Below are 14047 nucleotides of genomic sequence, written 5' to 3' on the forward strand. Positions count from 1 at the left end.
ACTGCCTCAAATTAAGGTTAGTCTAATAGACATTCTCTTATTCAATACTCTGATATAATTTGTAAGACTGTCATGGCAATTAAATACAAATCTGATCAGTTTTAAATTTTTATTTTTGTCAAAGGTATAGAACTTACAGTTTTGTATATTAGATATTTTATAAACTTCCTGCTATTGCATGATTAGAACATAAATATGTACTACATTGAACATAGTATATCCTCACTATACATATTTCTGAAGAATCCCAAAGTATCATCCATTGAACATGCATTGACAGGAGGAAATACAACACCATGAAGTCTAAGCTGATGATGATCAATTTGTTTGTCACATAAAGAGATGAAGAATGTGAGGGAGGTGGTGAGTTAGTGCAAGAGTGGAGAGAATGAAAGTGTTGTTAGCAGAAATTGGTCTGGTATTTTTTGTGTGAGCATCGTTTATGTAAAGAACATTGTTTTGATAAGTTCTGTTTGTAGTTTGGTCGGAAAAACCAGTTAAAGAGAGGCCAAAGTTATGTTTTCGCTTAGATTGTTGCACCTCCAATACAAATAATGTAAATGGGTATGTATATGAGTGTCTATGTGTCCATAATCCATTGCATATAGTAAGTGGAAAAGCTTAAGTGATTAGCATGAATTCTGCCGCTTAATCTTTTGTGTGCTCTACCAGTTCTAGATACAAAATCAAATCAACTTTTACTTTGATGGAAATGATTGACAAGTAACAAACACGCATTTCAGGTCGACAAATAATAGTTTTATTGTACAAAGTTAAGATTTCATACTTAAAATTTTCATCATAATGATGCATGTTACTTATACTTTTAGTTCATTCATAACATGAATTTGCTGCCATTTCTTATCATGAAAAAAATATCTTCACTCTGTACATAAGCTTATAAAGAATATTTTCTTACTAACATCTAGAATAAATATAGACATCAAGATTAACAATTCAGAAACTCAGCTAAGTAAGATCATTAACAAAAGTAAAAGAAAATATTCAAAGTACATTTGATATTGTTCAAAAAAATCTAAAAAACAAGATAGCTACAGAAAAATCTATTAACACTTTAGCATTGTCTTATAAATTTAAAAATTAATCCGCGCGTAGCGCGGCATATCCCCTAGACGATGAAATTTTTCAAATTAATCTGCGCGTAGTGCGGCATATCCGCGAGAAAAATTTCAGTGTTCTGTTTCGATACAATGGATGATTGAAAACAAAATACGACCGTCAAAAATAACAGCTACAAGCCTTCTAATGTCCCGTAGATCGAAAGATTGATTGTCACCTTTCCGTTCACCAAGAGATATACGGGAAAGAAGAAAACACCCAGTTACAAGACACGTGCCACTTTAAAAAAAGGAGTACTACATTCTCAAATCAACTAACTTCCAATTTTCACACAATAGACCCCAAGATTTAAATGCCTATAGAGATATTTGGGCCCAAGTAATGTCAAACAAAATTAACACAATAAACACCCAAATGTGAGTAATTTTAAGACCTTTTTAAAAAATAACAAACTCAGTAACTATGTAACACACAAAACCATCGACAAAAACCCTTCACACAAATTTATTAAATAACTACCCAAAAAAAAACAAGGGAAAAAAAGAAAAGAGAAACTTACAAATTCAAAAACCCGATAGTCACGGCAGCAAATTGAGATATGATTGATCCGCAAACTGACAGCTTCGGTTAGACCTCGCTTCAATGCTATGAGCTCAGCCTCCAAAACTGTAATGAAAGAGTCATCAAGTGATCTATTCATGTGAAAAACCCAACTACCATTCTCTTCTTTCCAAATTACAACCCCAAACCCCGTTGCCTCCTCCAATATTAAACCCTTGAAATAAAGGCTGTAAGAGTCAGAACTTAAATCTCCCGGTGTGGGGTTTGTGCCATCTTCTCGTGCTAGATTGCCTTCTTTCTTCATGGATTTATTGTGCATACTTTCAAAGAATATAACAAAATTAGAAAGTAACAGAGTCTCTTTATATATGTAGGGATCGAACACCTAAAGGCAAAAGGATATTAAGTTCTAATCTAAGACTAAACCTATAGAAAATAGAAAATAAAGGACGTGTCCGGCAAGTAATTAAAAGCTTCTCATTCTCAATATCAAGAATTAAATTATCAAGTTTCTCTTATATATTTTTAAAATAATTAATTTTTTTATGACGATAATCTTTAAAATTATCTCATTATCCTAATTAATAAGAAAGAGAAATCCCCTAATGTATCATAAGAAATATCAGAAAATTTCCAAAACTTTTCTTTATAAATGCTTCATTAGCTTAGGCCGTAGCATATGCTACAAATATAAGTTCAATTTTAGGTAGTATTCGTTAAAATTAAAAACTAGCTCCCAGCCATAGACGACGAAAAGACATAGACGACGAAAGAGATGAAGAAAACATCTTCTCCGACGTCCTTTTCTTCGTTACCGGAGGAGATCGTTTTCCATTGTTTGGCTCGTGTCCCAAGATACTGTCGTCCAACTCTATGCTTAGTCTCCAAGTATTTCCGATCTCTCATTGCTTCCCCTGAGCTCGAGGCCACACGATCACGCAACGGAATAACAGAAGATTACCTCTACGTTTGCTTAGACCTGAATAAGAAAAACCCTAACCCTAGCTGGTTCAAAGTTTCCCGAATCCCCAAACAACAGAAACTGAAACCTGTCCCTTCGTTTCCTCACCAACTTCCCAAATCCTCGAGTGTTGTTTCAATCGGTTCGGAGATTTATATAATCGGAGGCCTCGTTAATGGACATAAAAGCAATAGAGTGTTGAGTTTTGATGGTCGATCTCGTCAATGGCGTATATTACCAAACATGCGTCTACCTCGAGAAGCTGCAGCTGCTGATGTGATCGATGGTAAGATCTACGTGATTGGAGGCTCTAGTTTAGACAATATCGAGGGTTGGGGAGAGGTTTATGATCCAAAGACCCAAACTTGGGAGCCATTATTGCCCACAACACTAAACCTCACCGCTCAAATGAATGTGGTGCCAGGCAAATTGGTGATGGGTGGAAAGGTTTATGCGAGGGATGGTTTGAAGCTTAACTTGGATACGAAGATTTGCTTGGTAGATAACGGGTTACGTCTAATGTCAATTTCCCATCATAATCTTTTTTGGAATGATCCAAAGCAAGATTCAATATGGAGATGTGTTGAAGGACTTGAGGAACTCTCTGATTATACATATTTTTTTAATGATATTAATTCTGTGGGAAAGTCCAGCAGTAGAAAAAGTATGACAGTGTGGTGGAAGTGGGTGACGGTTCGCTCTCCAGATCACTGTTGTCGTAAGGAATGTAAAACGGAGGTTTGGTGTGCCGAGGTTTTGTTCGAGAGACGCGGTTTAAAAGAGCTTTGGGGATCCGTTGAATGGACTAAGAAAGTGTTTACCTTTGAGGGATGTGACCCTCGTACCGGTTTCTTTCTGAGATTATCTCACATTGATGTAAGGGTTTTTAGAATCATAGATGGATTGAGAGAGCAGTTAGAATTTGGTGTGAGATATTCCATGCACAGTCCATACTAGCTACTAGATGTTTTACTTTTCTAATTTCTATGCAAATATTTTTATTTGTTATACAATACCAGAAGTAAACTTTATAATAATTTTAACATATTTAAATTTATTAAAATATTTAAAATTTTATATTTTGTGTTTCGATATTTATCTTATGTTTGTTATTTGTTTTGTTTTTGAATAACTATTGATTAGTTAAGCATTAAATTGAAAAAAAAATTAATATGAAAGATTATTTTAAAATATTTAGTCTGTATCCTAGAAAATATAGAGCTCTTCATGTTTTAATGCATAATCAAGACGTACAAACATTTTTTATATTGGGAAAAAGAACACTGATTACATATAAAATAAAATGTGGTTGAACATGGACATTATGTGTTAGTTTGTCCACTCTTAACATAATCTATAAAACATCAATATTTTATATAATTACCATCATATTATAATTTTGCATAGGTATTATTTATCAATTTTTTATATATTACCATAACATTATAATTTTGCAGTGATCTAAATATTAATATTATAATTTTGGAAAAAATAAATTTCCAATACTTAAAGATCTAAATATTAATGTCATAATTTTGGAAAAATATAATATGATAGTTATTAAATTCTTTACTAATTTCAAGCTATAAAAATGTTATTATAATAATCATTTGTTGAAAAAAATATAATATTTGTAGTTTTTGTGCCAAAAGATCAAATCAATTTATTCTAAAATAATTTAAAGATATAAAACAATATGATATTATATTTTTTTTTAATAGTAATCATTAACACAATTTATTGCATATTAACTCCCATGATGTTTGGAAAAAATTAAAAACAAATCTTACATCATATGAATATGTATCATTTATCAAATTTTTATATAATTACCATAATATTATAATTTTGCAGTGATCTAAATATTAATATTATAATTTTGGAAAAAATAAATTTCCAATACTTAAAGATCTAAATATTAATGTCATAATTTTGGAAAAATATAATATGATGGTTATTAAATTCTTTACTAATTTCAAGCTATCAAAATATTATTATAATAATCATTTGTTAAAAAAAAAATATAATATTTGTAGTTTTTGTGCCAAAAGATCAAATCAATTTATTCTAAAATAATTTAAAGATATAAAACAATATGATAGATTTTTTTTAATAGTAATCATTAACACAATTTTATTGCATATATTATCATATATTATTATATATACTGAGATGACGAACGATGAGGAAATCGAAACTTCAATAATCGAGGTTAAGATAGCTCCAGAGCCACCAATCCAAGAGACTTGGTCTAGTGTATTCCTTCGTCAAGCCTCAGTCTATGGTGTAGCTGCTGGCTATTGCCTCTCAGCTTCTCTTCTCTCAATCATCAACAAATGGGCTATCATGAAATTCCCATACCCCGGTGCCTTAACTTTGATAAGGTTATTAAATTCTAATATGATAGTTATTAAATTCTTTACTAATTTCAAGCTATAAAAATGTTATTATAATAATCATTTGTTGAAAAAAATATAATATTTGTAGTTTTTGTGCCAAAAGATCAAATCAATTTATTCTAAAATAATTTAAAGATATAAAACAATATGATATTATATTTTTTTTTAATAGTAATCATTAACACAATTTATTGCATATTAACTCCCATGATGTTTGGAAAAAATTAAAAACAAATCTTACATCATATGAATATGTATCATTTATCAAATTTTTATATAATTACCATAATATTATAATTTTGCAGTGATCTAAATATTAATATTATAATTTTGGAAAAAATAAATTTCCAATACTTAAAGATCTAAATATTAATGTCATACTTAAAGATGGATTGAGAGAGCAGTTAGAATTTGGTGTGAGATATTCCATGCACAGTCCATACTAGCTACTAGATGTTTTACTTTTCTAATTTCTATGCAAATATTTTTATTTGTTATACAATACCAGAAGTAAACTTTATAATAATTTTAACATATTTAAATTTATTAAAATATTTAAAATTTTATATTTTGTGTTTCGATATTTATCTTATGTTTGTTATTTGTTTTGTTTTTGAATAACTATTGATTAGTTAAGCATTAAATTGAAAAAAAAATTAATATGAAAGATTATTTTAAAATATTTAGTCTGTATCCTAGAAAATATAGAGCTCTTCATGTTTTAATGCATAATCAAGACGTACAAACATTTTTTATATTGGGAAAAAGAACACTGATTACATATAAAATAAAATGTGGTTGAACATGGACATTATGTGTTAGTTTGTCCACTCTTAACATAATCTATAAAACATCAATATTTTCTAAACCAGACTCTTCCAAGAAGAGCGACACTATAGCTTGAATTTCTCGAATAACCTCTTCTTGAGCCGAAACTCATGCTCTTCCTTCATTCTATGTGTAATTAATTTCATTAATTAGATAACTATAGGTAGCATAAGTAATTTTGATATTTATCTATTACCAGCATGCTTCACACATGTTTAAAAGTTTTATCATTATAATTTGAATGTTTTAGCAACAAAATATTTTCATCTTAATGAATTATACAAATGACTTCAAATGCATATGTGTTCTAAAAATATAATTCTTTGTGTTTTTTGATTAATTTCATTTAGAAAATAAAATTCTCAGTTAGATATTTGCTATATATTTATCACATACTTTATATCTATTGAACATATTAAATGCGAACTGAATTTTAGTTTAGAATTGAGTAAAAAAATGTTATTAATATATATTATTATATCAAATAAAAATAATTTTTATAACATATATTATAACTTTTTTGTCAACAAATAATAATTATAATATTATAATATTTTTATAGCTTGAAGTTAGTTAAGAATTTAATGACCATCACATTATATTTTTCCAGATTTATGATATTAATATTTAAATCTTTAATTATCAGAAATTTATTTTGTCTAAACTTATAATATTAATATTTAATACTTTCTTATTTGCAAAATTATAATGTTATAGTAATTATATAAAATATTGATAAATGATACCTATGCAAAATTATAGTGTTATGGTAATATATAAAATATTGATAAATAATATCTATATGTAATTACTAAAAGGACATTGCACAAATGTCTATATATTTTTTAGTACAGAAATATCATTGTAATTTAGTGAATATGAAAAATAATATATGTAATTTTGAGAAAAAATGAATTAAAAGAATTTGATAATTAAGAAGTGAAGACAAGTGTCGAAAATATATGATGCCAAATGTCATCGTGGTATGCAAAGTTAGGAAAAAACCTTCTCATATTATATAATGTCATCGTGGTATGCAAAGTTAGGAAAAAACCTTCTCATATTATATAAGATTTAATTAATTATAAACAAGCACACTACTTAAGATCCATATTTCAGAGAATCCAATAAATTATCAAGTTAAATATATTGCAAAGTACCATGACAAAACATCTAAATTTGAAGATTATGAGAGTTAGCCTTCAAATTCCATTACGAATTTAAAATGCAAAAGATCCAAAGAAACTGTCAAGGTGCAGCTGCTAATGTAATCAAAGTAAGAATTCAAAAGAAAGAGATGAAAATGTATCAAAATAACTTGTTAATCAAAACACATAGATCAAAAGACTATAATAATCCACGTAATCGGGGACAAGGGGAGAAATCGGCATACAAATCATCCCAGTAACCTTCATGATCATCTCCATCATTATAATCAAAATCACCATCGGCAGTACGTGAGCAACCTGTAGGACAAATCACTTGACTCTTCTTCCATTCAACTCCACATCTGTAGCAAAACTGATACCCACATCTACAAAAAAACATAAAAGAGATTATAAAACTGTAAATATTTAGTCTCAAATTATATCTTAATTGCTTTAAAATATATATATATATATATATATATATATATATATATATATATATATATATATATATATATATATATATATACCTGCAAATCATGTGGTTGCAGCCTAGATTAAGCTCAATTAAATGTCGACATTTGACACATTGGCGCCATTTTTGGTTCTGTGCTAGAGACTTAAGCTTCAAGTCATCATCAACTAGAGTGTAAGGGTGAAGTTCTTGGTACTCAGTACACGACAAACCAGAATGTGATGGTACTTTACAATCAATGCAAAAGAGTCCAGCACATTTGACACATGCTGCATCATTCGATTGATCAGATCGAGAAATCGCAGTTTTGGACATCAACGTTGAGCAGTTTAGATAGGGGCAATAGATTCTCTCAGCTACGGGAATGGAATCCTCTTTCATCTTGTGTTTCCACATTTGAATCACCTTAGGTTTCAAAACCTTGCTACAGTATTTAAGACTCAGCTCTAACTTGCATTCATTATCAAGGCATGTGGGCACAGTTCCGTTTTGCAGTTTCACTTCCACAAACTGATTAACACAAGGAAAACAATAACGGTGAAGGCATTTACCGACAAAGAACATGCGATCGACCATGGTTTCTTCCAGACAAATGACACAAACTTCTCCCTTAACTTCCGAGGCGGTGCTGGTTTGAGAAACAATCGCCTCTCTTGCAAGATTAAAAACAAACTTGATATTGTTTCTACAAACTAGAATAGCTCTACTAGAATCAAATTTTTCTAGAAGGCGATAGACTTGTTCCAATAGTTGTTCGACAACTCTTTCCTTCTTAGGATCACATTTACCAATCATTATCTGCATTAAAAATTAGATTCATTCTAGTTAAACCGATATATTTCGCCGATGCAGATTATAATCAAAGTCATCATCACATAACAAGATATGATACAACTGTTCTTTAAGATATACAAATACCAAATATATATTCACAGTAATGTTTGCAAAAGTTATTTCTCACAAGTGCGTTCAAGCCAGTATGCACAACCATCTAATTAATGGCTAAAACATAAGAAATAAATAATACTTTATTTGAATAGTTTAAGCACTTGAAGTTTTGATAATGCAATACTAATTAACTAACCACTAACCAGCCAATTTAGAGTGTCATGAATCACAATAAATGCATATAACAAAGTAGAGAAAAAAAAAGACTTACATTTTGGTAAATCGAAGAGTCATCACAATAAATCACAAGCTTTTTGATTCCTAAATCAAGTGCTTCACTTAATCCACGAACCAAAGCCCTAATCTCAACTCTTTCGATGTTGATCTTGGCGTCGTTCACTGGTTCTTTTATCTCAAACAACAACTCATCTTTCTGATTGCAAATTACAACTCCAAAACCAGCCATCGCCATCTTTTTCCCATTATGCTCTGCAGTAATATCCGCTGCAATATCATTGCTAACCAAACCCTTAAAATACAATTTGTAGACAACGGTATCGACGTATTTTGCCGACGAAGATTTGGTTACTCTTTGTTTCTTAGAAACAAAGCCTACTTCATATCTTTCCATGATTGTTTGTGTCAAGTTTTTGGTTGGAAAAGATCTGAAGAAGCTATTCGAGAAGTTATATTACGTATTATGTTTTGTTCTTAATAGAGATAATCACTAATTTTATATAAGATCTTTTATATTTGCGGCCACCAAAAAAAAATTTCATTATTACGTTTGTATTTTTTCAATTATGAGGTACTAATATTTTTTTTCTTTAGAGATAATATCGAATCCCTTTTGCATAGGGGTTTTCGATAATCTCTAACTAAAAAGAGAATTGGCATGCTCTTTCTCTCTCTTTTTCACGTTAATAAAATTAAGAGAACTTTTGCTCGCTGACTCTGATCTTTGTGAATAAATATGAAACGTATAAGTCAATATATTGCGTCGAGTGTTCAGAGTTTGTTTGCTAGACATAGTATCATAGATGCGTCTATGCAAGGCATGGCTAGTTAAAAGATGACTTGCAGTATCTGTTTAGATGATAATATTGGGGTTAGTCAGATGTTTTGTGTTGATAAATGTCGTCATCAGTTCTGTTTCAACTGTGTGAAACGACATATAGAGGTGAGGCTATTCGAGGGAAGTGTGATTAGATGTCCTAATTACCGCTGCAAGTCCAAGCTGACTTATGGAAGCTGTGTTGATCTTTTGACACCTCAACTAAGGAAGACGTGGAACAAAAGGATCAAAGAGGACAAGATCCCTATAACAGATAGAATTTCTTGCCCAAACCCGACGTGCGCGGCTTTAATGTCATTAAAAAAAACTCTCTAAATCTATTAAACAAAGCTGGAGTCAGGAGATACTTCTCTACATTCACAACAGAAGCTATATTTAGAAGACACTGCTTCAAATGCTTTCACCTCCTTTGCATCAACTGTAGAGATCCGTGGCATAGTCACTTGTCGTGCGATGATTACATGAAATTGGATCCAAATTCTTCAGCAGGTGATATAAAGCTCAAAGCTTTAGCAAATCAAAGGTTGTGGCGTCAATGTGGAAAGTGCAACCAAATGATCGAACTTTCAGAAGGCTGCATCAAAGTAATTTGCAGGTACCATATCTGTTACAAAAAACATTTTACTTTCGGCTTTTTTTTTTATATGATTGATTTCATCTGATTTTTCATTCCATTTTTTCTATGTAGATGTGGACATAGGTTTTGTTACAAATGTGGAGCCAAGGCTGGAGATTGCGAACATCATTTTGACAATATCTATCCTACAAGGCCATCACAGCAGTAGCTTACCATCGATCTTTGCGCTTGGCTTACTTTTCGTTTTGGTACTTATATTAATTAGATTTTTTTTTTTTTTTTTTAATTTGCTTCATAAAATAGTATGATCAGTTTTGATATGATAGGATTAAATTAGGAGCAAACTTAAAATATATTCCAATTTCCTTTTGATTTTCTATTTTGATACCCTTTAAAGAATGAAAGATTGTTTTAAAGTATTTTCTGCCCTTACAAAGAAAAGATGGAATATGTTTTCAGTTTATAAAGGGAATCTAAATACGATTTCTTCTAATCAAAGTGTTAGAATGTTTTTACAAATCTCGAAAATATTACATATACTAGTATCATTTAACATTTATAACTAAATATTGTAGTTGTCACAAAAAAAAAAAAAAAAAAAACTTAAATATTGTCTTAAGGATTAGCAGCAAATAAGTTTGTTTTAAGAATATATTTCCCTCACGTACGTACATACATTCTAGTCTTATTATACATGCAATTGATTGATTTTCTACTTTTCAAATATTTATTTTCATTCTCGATAACTTTTCATTATTATATTCTAACTTTTGCAATTATAATGTTACACTGGTTTAAAAAAAATAGTATAATATCAATCACTAATCCTTTTTGGTTTTTGCTTAGGGTGTTCCTTCTCACACCTATCCCTTGTTATTTATTTATTTTATTTTATTTGGTCTTTTGCGTTACTTGTTCGATCTTCTATTTAAATTTATAAATTTCATCGAACCTCCTTCACAATAGTTGATTCTGATCTGTGAATTGTGAATAAATATGCAACGTATAAGCCAACAATTTGCATCGAGCTTTCAGATTTTGGTGCCCCGAAATAGTATCAGATATGCTTATAAACAATCAACGGAAACTATAGTTTCTAAATCCAGCAGGCTTGTGAAGAATCCTCCTCGCCGAGCGGAGTCTACTCGCAAAACGACTTGCGGTATCTGTTTAGATGATAATATTGACGCTAATCAGATGTTTTGTGTTGATAAATGTTGTCATCAATTCTGTTCCAAGTGTGTGAAACGACATATAGAGGTGAGGCTACTTGAGGGAAGTGTGATTAGATGTCCTCATTACCGTTGCAAGTCCAAGCTGACTTTTGGAAACTGTGCTGATCTTTTGACACCTGAACTAAGAAAGATGTGGCAACAAAAGATCAAAGAGGACACGATTCCTATAACAGATAGAATTTATTGCCCAAACCCGAGGTGCTCGGCTGTAATGTCGGTAAAAGAGCTTTCTATATCAATTAAAGAACCTGGTGTAATTAGGAGATACTTTTCTAAATCTACAACAGAAGCTAGAGTTAGAAGACACTGCTTCGAATGCCGTCAACTCCTTTGCATTAAATGTAAAGTTCCGTGGCATAGTGACTTGTCGTGCGGCGATTACAAGAAACTGGGTCCAAATCCTACTGCTGATGATATAAAGCTCAAAGCTTTAGGAAATCGGAACATGTGGCGTCAATGTGGAAAGTGCAAACAGATGATCGAACTTTCAGAAGGATGCATCAAAGTAACTTGCAGGTATCATCTCTATTAATAACATCCGAATTGCTATATATGTTTTTATCTGATCTTTTTTTGTTTCTTATAATAATGTTTTAATCAAATTATATTTTTCATTGTAGATGTGGACATAAGTTTTGCTACCAATGTGGAGCCAAGGCTGGAAGTTGTCATCATGGTGCTCGCCATGTCTATCTTCCAACGCCATAACATCCACTTGCGCCTTCACCAGAGTGCCTTACCATCATGTGCATGACTTAGTTTTTTGTTTTGGTTTATATTTTTTACTTGCTTCAAAAAATAGTATGACCGGTTTTGTGGGTTGTTGATGGGGATTAAGTTTGAAGCAAACATAATTACAAGTTCGACTGTATGGTTTTTTCCCAACATTTATAATTAACTTATTACCCTTTCTCAATTTTATGAAGTTCATCAGCTTTACGGCCACCAGACAACCCAAGGCGTCGCGGTGACCTGATATATATTGACAATGTTAAGCAGTGAAAATTTAGACTTGCAAGTTTACAGAATGAAGAATAATTCTTACATATTTATAAAATAGATTAAGATCTGCATAAATACATGGATTTTAAAAAGGTGAATTAATATAAATCATATACATACTTTATAGAATTTAATGACTGTATAATTAATTTCTTATTGTTTTAATAAAAAGCTTTATCTATCGTTATTTTTAAAACGGACTAAAACATTCTACAAATTGCAATTGAATTTTTTTAGATTCATAAGTAATTTTTTTTAAAAGCTAAAGTTGAATTATTTGAAGTAAGATATGTTAGGCCGTTAATTTACTTTTTTAGATTGATTGCGAACGAAAAAGTACATACAGTAGTCTGAAGTATGTCATTCTTACTACCTTATCACTAGCAAAAAAAGTTAAAAACGTTTATATAGCTACGAGATTTTGTTACGGGAATAGTTGTAGGAAACAAATACTACAGATTGATACTAATTAGTGACTAATAAGTTGGGAAAAAAATTTGTAGCTAAGATGTCACTAAATGTGGGTATTTAATTACTGAAAGTGTCAATTTAAATCTGTAGGAAATTTGCAACATAATTTGTGACACAATATGTTGTAGACATGTTTCACACAATTGAAATCGTCACAAAAAGTAGTTAAAAATAATGAAAAATGTAAAATAATGAAAATATAAGTGTAACAATCTGCTAAGTCTTAATTAAAATAATGAAAATATAAGTGTAAAATATTTTCTCTATAAGTCTTAATTAAAATCAAATCTAATACTTTTTAGATCCTAAACCCTCAATATCAAAATAATAACATTAAATGAGTGCAAATTACCAAAATTTTATCAAAAAAAAAAATCTCATTGGCTAATCTAAAATAGCAAAGATTATCTTTTGGCAAATATGTGGTATCACTTTTGTAAGATATATGTCATATTATATAATTAATAAATCCACTAATACTATTACAAAAACTAAAAATTACATAAAATAATTTGCTGTAGAAAATATTAGATTATATAATTTATTATAATTTGGAGGGAGTGAAGTTTTGGGAATAGTGAGAAAATTTGGGTCTTACCGTCTAAATAATTTGGGTTTGTGGAGAGAGGTAAAAAACCTAATTTATTTTTTGGCTAAGTGTTTTCTTTTCTTTCCCTTCTCTTTCATTTCCCTAAGTGTTTTGCTCCTCTTCCACTAACCTAAATTCTCTCGTCTAAATCCCACAGCCGCTACTTCTTCTATTCTCTTCCTCTAGCTTCGTCCAACGTACTCTCATCTCTCTAATATCTCCACACCACCGCTGCTTCTTTTCTCCTCTACGGAGCTGTTGTTTTGGTTTGTCACCTTCTCTCTCTCCTTCTCAATCTGTTTATTCGCTTGAGATTGACACATCGTTGCTGAGAATAAATCTGGAGAAATCCTATTTGTTTTAATTATTTTTTAATTTGTATTTTAGATTTCATCGACAGATCTGAAGAATCAGTGTCAACAGCAATGTCGGAGGTGGTGGATCTGAAGACCCTAGTGTCAACAACGACATCGGAGGTGGTGGATATGAAGACCCTTGTGTCAACGATGACGTCGGAGATGGTGGTGGAAGTGGAGGACCACCGAAGATGCTCGCACCTTTCACCACCGCCACTACGTTTTGAAGCTTTCGACAGTTCACCACCAATACATATCGGCTGCTGCCGCAATAATACATCTCCGTGTTCTGGCCGATGCCATCTATAGATATAGTTGTATAGATATATATTTATTATACATACAATGAATTTAATAAACAAATAAAAACTATCACTACAAGAAAACACGCGATTTGCAATG

The 14047-nt window shown here is 30.8% G+C and overlaps 1 long non-coding RNA gene and 4 pseudogenes across 1 annotated transcript; 4 read left to right on the forward strand and 1 right to left on the reverse strand.

The window, feature by feature from the left end:
• Nucleotides 1–2395: 2395 nt before the first annotated feature.
• Nucleotides 2396–3559, forward strand: LOC104715287 (putative F-box/kelch-repeat protein At5g03000 pseudogene; annotated as a pseudogene).
• A 3617-nt stretch (nucleotides 3560–7176) lies between these two features.
• On the reverse strand, nucleotides 7177–8999 carry LOC104715288 (E3 ubiquitin-protein ligase RSL1 pseudogene; annotated as a pseudogene).
• Nucleotides 9000–9397: 398 nt separating this feature from the next.
• Nucleotides 9398–10200, forward strand: LOC109126423 (E3 ubiquitin-protein ligase RSL1 pseudogene; annotated as a pseudogene).
• Nucleotides 10201–10988: 788 nt separating this feature from the next.
• On the forward strand, nucleotides 10989–11935 carry LOC147938330 (E3 ubiquitin-protein ligase RSL1 pseudogene; annotated as a pseudogene).
• Nucleotides 11936–13276: 1341 nt separating this feature from the next.
• LOC147938331 (uncharacterized) lies at nucleotides 13277–14031 on the forward strand. Its single transcript, XR_015567083.1, has 2 exons — nucleotides 13277–13555; nucleotides 13677–14031. It is a non-coding gene; the product is annotated as an uncharacterized LOC147938331 (long non-coding RNA).
• Nucleotides 14032–14047: the final 16 nt, after the last annotated feature.

This window comes from Camelina sativa, chromosome 9, assembly GCF_030686135.1.
Source record: "Camelina sativa cultivar CO46 ecotype springtype chromosome 9, ASM3068613v1".
Lineage (NCBI taxonomy): Eukaryota > Viridiplantae > Streptophyta > Magnoliopsida > Brassicales > Brassicaceae > Camelina > Camelina sativa.